We start from the raw sequence: 6,086 nt of genomic DNA, 5'->3' as shown, positions 1-6,086 counted from the left end.
TTACAGGAGTGGGCAGGCTTGGGTCTGTGACAGTTTAGAAAAGTCTGCACTGCCAGCTGGACATACTGATCTGTCCAGGGGTTTGCTAGCATTGGACTCTCACGTATCCTTAAAACAAGCTATAAAGAACGCAAGGGATTCTCCTTTTTTCTGTCGTTATCGGGTAAATTCACCAAAATCCGCATGCAGTCGGGCTGTAATTCAAATGGGTTCCCTTACCTCAGCGACCCACCGTGCCATGGCTTGTATTACATCAGCCCCTCTGGTGGCTCCCGGTCACCTTCGGGCATCTGCCTGGGAAAGGGGAACCCACTCCCTATCCCCGTCCGAGAGGTTCCATATATAACCCTGAGGAGTGGCACAAGTCCCCGGGCAGGGTCTGGAAAGGGGAACCCACTCCCTGTCCCTGCCCGAGAGGTTCCATATATAACCCTGAGGAGTGCAGACAAGTCCCCGGGCAGGGTCTGGAAAGGGGAACCCACTCCCTGTCCCTGTCCGACAGGTTCCATATATAAACCTGAGGAGTGGAACAATTCCCCGGGCAGGGTCTGGAAAGGGGAACCCACTCCCTGTCCCTGCCCGAGAGGTTCCATATACAACCGTCAAGAGTGACACAAGTCCCCGGGCAGGGACTGGAAAGGGGAACACTCTCCCTGTCCCTGCCCGAGAGGTTCCATATATAACCCTGAGGAGTGGCACAAGTCCCCAGGCAGGGTCTGGAAAGGGGAACCCACTACCTGTCCCTGCCCGAGAGCTTCCATATATAACCCTGAGGAGTGGCACAAGTCCCCGGGCAGGGTCTGTAAAAGGGAACCCACCCCCTGTCCGAGAGGTTCCATATATAACCCTAAGGAGTGGCACAAGTCCCCGGGCAGGGTCTGGAAAGGGGGACCCACTCCCTGTCCCTGTCCGAAAGGTTCCATATACAACCGTCAAGAGTGACACAAGTCCCCGGGCAGGGACTGGAAAGGGGAACACTCTCCCTGTCCCTGCCCGAGAGGTTCCATATATAACCCTGAGGAGTGGCACAAGTCCCCAGGCAGGGTCTGGAAAGGGGAACCCACTACCTGTCCCTGCCCGAGAGCTTCCATATATAACCCTGAGGAGTGGCACAAGTCCCCGGGCAGGGTCTGTAAAAGGGAACCCACCCCCTGTCCGAGAGGTTCCATATATAACCCTAAGGAGTGGCACAAGTCCCCGGGCAGGGTCTGGAAAGGGGGACCCACTCCCTGTCCCTGTCCGAAAGGTTCCATATATAACCCTGAGGAGTGGCACAAGTCACCGGGCAGGGTCTGGAAAGGGGAACCCACTCCCTGTCCCTGCCCGAGAGGTTCCATATATAACCCTGAGGAGTGGCACAAGTCCCCGGGAAGGGTCTGGAAAGGGGAACCCACTCCCTTTTTCAATGAATTCAGGTAAAGCCTCTGGTCCGGATGGTTATACTGCTGAATTTTTAAAATCCTTTTCTTCTATACTAGCTCCTTGGCTTTGTAAAATTTTTAAAGATGCTTTAACTGTAGGTAAATAAGCAAAATTTTTTTATGATGCCTCCATTTCTCCAATTCTTAAAAAAGATAAGATCCCACTGAATGTGCATCCTATCGGCCAATATCCTTGATGAATACAGATTCTAAGATTTTTACCAAAATTTTGGTCACTAGATTAGAAAATGCATTACCTCAAATTATCTCAGAAGATCAGACCAGATTTATTAAAAACTGTTATTCATCTTTTAACATTAGAAAATTAATTAATATAATTTATACTTCTTCATCTAAAATACCAGAATGTCATTTCCTTAGATGCTGAAAAAGCGTTCGATAGAGCTGAATGGCTATATTTATTTAATACTTTGCAGAATTTTAATTTTAGCTTGAAATTTATATCATGTATTAAATTAATGTATTATAATCCTTTGGCTTCCGTTCTTACCAATAATCAAAGATCTCCTTTTTTTCAGTTGTCCTGTGGTACAAGGCAAGGCTGCCCTTTAAGTCCTCTATTATTTGACATTGCTTTGGAACCTTTAGCCGTTGCCATTCATGAATCACCTAATATTTTTGGTATTACTCGTGGGTAAGGGACTTATAAGTTATCATTATATGCTGATGATTTGTTACTATACATATCTGACCCTGAGAGATCTATTCCTGCTATTTCATCCTTGCTTGCTCAGTTTAGTAGCTTTTCTGGCTACAAACTGAATTTTAATAAGAGTGAAATATTTCCATTAAATATGCAAGTTCCAATTTATAAACACTTACCATTTAAAGTTGTCACAGATCATTTTACTTATTTGGGTATTAAAATTACCAGGAAACATAAAGGTTTATTTAAAGTTAATTTTTTACCTTTAATTGAACAAATCAAGCAACTTGTTACCAGGTGGTCCCCATTATCTCTGTCATTGGTTGGTCGAATTAATACTATCAAGATGATAGTATTACCCAAATTTTTATATTTATTCCAAGCATTACCAATTTTTATTCCTAAATCTTTTTTTGATATTATTGACTCCAAAATATCCTCGTATGTGTGGCAGAATAAAAATCCTAGATTAAATAAACAATATTTACAGAAGCCTAAGAAGGAAGGTGGTTTTGCTTTGCCAAACCTGGGATTTTACTATTGCGTTAATATTCAATATTTAATATTTTGGACACAAGAATCGGTCATAGTACCTTGCCCACAATGGGTAAATTTGGAGTGTAAATCTGTACAAAACTTCTCATTGTTTTCTATTTTAGGATCTTCGATTCCTTTTGCTTTATCTAAACCGAATAAACAAATAAATAATCCTATAGTTAAACATACATTAAGAATATGGGTTCAATTTCGTAAATTCTTTGGCTTGAATAATCAAGCCCTATTATATCTAACTTCTTTTTCCAGCCCTCTTTTATGGACCAAGCCTTTGTGTTTTGGAAGACAAAAGGTATAACATGTTTTCGTCAAATATTTTGAGATAACAGTTTTATGTCCTTTGAAGAGCTATACAGTCTAATATTCATATTTTTTTAGATACTTGCAAGTTCGAAATTTCTTGAATGTTAGTATTTTCTGAAATTATGTCCAATGGACATGACAGAAAAAATTCTGTCTCTGAATCCTTGCCAGAAGAGTTAAGTAGCCATCATTTATCATATGAACATGAAAATATAGCCAGGAGTATCAGAAATAATTAAGAAGGAATGGGAAAAAGAGCTTCACTGTCTTATACCCACAGAGCAGTGGGAGAAATTTTTACAATTAGTCAATTCTTCTTCTATTTGTGCTAAACATGCCTAATACAATTTAAGGTTGTTCATAGGGCTCACATGTCCAAGGATAAACTCGTTCGATTTTATTCTTATGTTAATCCAGCCTGTGACAGATGTCATTCTGAAGTCGCTTCATTGACCCACATGTTCTGGTCTTGCCCCTGTTTGCAAAATTATTGGAAAGATATTTTTGGTATTACTTCAACAGTTCTGAATATCAAATTGCAACCGCATCCTATTACTGCAATTTTCGGTTTACCAATGGTGGATAATAGTCGTTTATCCCCCCTCAGCCTGGCGGATGATTGCATTTGTTACATTAATGGCTAGAAGATCTATCCCATTGAATTGGAAAGAAATTAGTCCTCCAACTATATTTCAGTAGTTTTCTCAAACGATTTCTTGTTTGAGTTTAGAAAAAATTACAAGTGTTGTCTTTGACCGTTCAGTTAAATATGAAGAAACTTGGAGACCATTTATTCAACATTTTCATATGAGCAAAACTGACTTTTCCTAAACCTTACTTTCATTGTCCTTAATTATTTGGATGGAGGTGCGGAGTTATTGACGCTACTGTGTATAATTGATATAATGCAATGGCCCATGTCGATTAGGATTTTTTCCATTTTTTGGGGGGGGGAGTGTTTCTTATTTTCTCCATTTTTTGTAACCACTATGAGTTTGGGAGGTTATTATCATCTATTTGTATTTATATCTTAACCTATTAATTATGTACTCTCAAGCTCTTTGTATTCATGTTTCATTTATGTTTGTTTAAAATCAATAAAAATATTTAAAAAGAAAGGACTACTCTGAGGAAAGAGAGGAATAGGCGCAACGGGCCGAGTGGCCAGGCCTGCTCCTGTTACTTATTTTCTAAAGCACGAGTTTACCTTTGCGCCTTGTTCTCCCTTGGTTTTCAGCCGTTCGGATTGCACAGGGGAGCGGTGAGAGCTCCGGAGATCCATCGGCAGCCGCTGCGGGCCAGCTTCCGTCTCCCAGCAGCAGGAGACAGGACTGGGAGGAAACTCCGGACAATAGGCCCCGATCCACGGCGGGGAAAGACCGGGCACCCTCTGTGTGGCTGAAACATCTCACGGAATCTCCGCCCGAATCTTCACCTCCGCCATCGGAAGGATTCAAAACTCCGGCCGCTGTTGCAGCCTTTACCCGGGGAGCTGCTCCCAATCTCGGGTCTCTCACCGGGTCCACTCGTTCCCGATTCCAAACTTCGGTCCGCCCAGCGTCCCGCCCACTGACACCCCTCAGCCAATGGAGGCAAGAGTCTCCCAGTGGTGTTCTCCGATTGGCTGCGAGTGTGTCCGAGGGCGGGCTGCTGCCGGGACCCGGAGAGTCAGTCACTGTTAGTTCTCAGAATCAAAGCAAGTTCCCCGAGGCTCAAAGATCAAAGTAAATTTTATTATTTTTTTTTAATTTTTATTAAGCACAAACAAAAACAGAAACACTAAGCATATGCTAACAAAGCCAGGGAATCACACAAAAGCAGCAACGAATATATAACCATTAACTTTAAATATACAAATAAACAAGGAAATCCGCTCTAAATATTGTTGGACATAAGGAACTGTATCTAAGAGGAGTCACAAAACAGGAACATTTACAGAAATAACCCAAAACGTTGACAGATTTGTACAGTCTTTACAGCCTTCTGGCGATGGGAAGTTTTCAGAGGATAAACGTATAGTTTGAAGTCTGACATCAAAATATAAATGGTTTCTTATTGCTGTGATTGCATTTATGGATATAAAATTTGCTGTAAATTAACAAAATATTTATGATAAAGAAATGATCCCTGTGAGATTTGGTATTATTAGTAAAACCAAATAAGACATTTTCAAAACAAAATGTTAAATCCACGTTAATATATTGATCTATAAATTGACAAACATCAACCCAAAATGTTTTAACACATTCACAATCCCAAAACAGATGAAATAAATACTCTAGATATAAACCACAAAAAGAACAGTTAGTTTCAATATCAGAATTAACCCTCGTCAAATAAACATTGTTTGGATAATATCTATGTATAATTTTAAATAAGCCCCAAATACTCCTCCACCTCAGATTCCCCAAGCGACTATTCCAAAAACTAACAGAGTACATATAAGTCACCACATACAACTCCTACAAACATACAGAGCAAAGCTACAGAACGGTAACTATATCTGGATCACTGAACGATCAGCCAGAGTGCAGAAGACAACAAACTTCGCCAATGCAAATAAACAACGAGAACATGAAATAACCGCAGCGGCTGCCGATAGATGTCCGGTGCTCTCAGCTCTCCCTGTTCAATCTGACAGGACAAGAAACAGTGAGGCACAAAGGTAAACTCGTGTTTCAGATAATCAGAAATGAGAAGGCGTGGCCATTCGGTCCCTTGCGCCTCTTCTGTCCTTCACTCAGAACATGCTTGACTTTTGACCTCAGCACCACTTTCCTGCAACTTCCCATCACCGCTGAGCCCCAGGATATGTCCATTCAATTTAGAAACCTTGTGGAGATAATTGCAATGATTCACTGCACTCTGGGCGAGGAAATGTCTCCTCATCTCAGTCCTGCTGAGTTGACCTCGGATTTTGAGTCTGTGAGCGTTGGTTCCACACCTTATGGGAAACATCATTCCAGTCCTTCCGCTGTAAATATCCTGTAAGATTGTATTTCTCTAATTCTGAGACAGGAATGTGATCTGTCTCAGTCAAACCACCTCTAGTTTCACTCATTTTGAGACAGTCCCAGTACGATGATTTGTTGTGAGTGCAGTTATCCTGTGTTGTTCCACAGACTGAGGGGTAGTAACTG

At 41.6% G+C, this 6,086-nt stretch overlaps 1 long non-coding RNA gene across 1 annotated transcript; it reads right to left on the bottom strand.

The window, feature by feature from the left end:
• Window positions 1–3,320: 3,320 nt before the first annotated feature.
• Window positions 3,321–4,523, bottom strand: LOC140720219 (uncharacterized). Its single transcript, XR_012097128.1, has 2 exons — window positions 4,154–4,523; window positions 3,321–3,421 (listed from the first exon to the last, which is right to left on the bottom strand). It is a non-coding gene; the product is annotated as an uncharacterized lncRNA (long non-coding RNA).
• Window positions 4,524–6,086: the final 1,563 nt, after the last annotated feature.

Source organism: Hemitrygon akajei, unplaced genomic scaffold (assembly GCF_048418815.1).
Source record: "Hemitrygon akajei unplaced genomic scaffold, sHemAka1.3 Scf000038, whole genome shotgun sequence".
In the NCBI taxonomy this organism is placed as follows: Eukaryota; Metazoa; Chordata; class Chondrichthyes; order Myliobatiformes; family Dasyatidae; genus Hemitrygon; species Hemitrygon akajei.
Note: the sequence above shows the minus strand (reverse complement) of the source record. Positions and strands in the feature narration are given on the sequence as shown.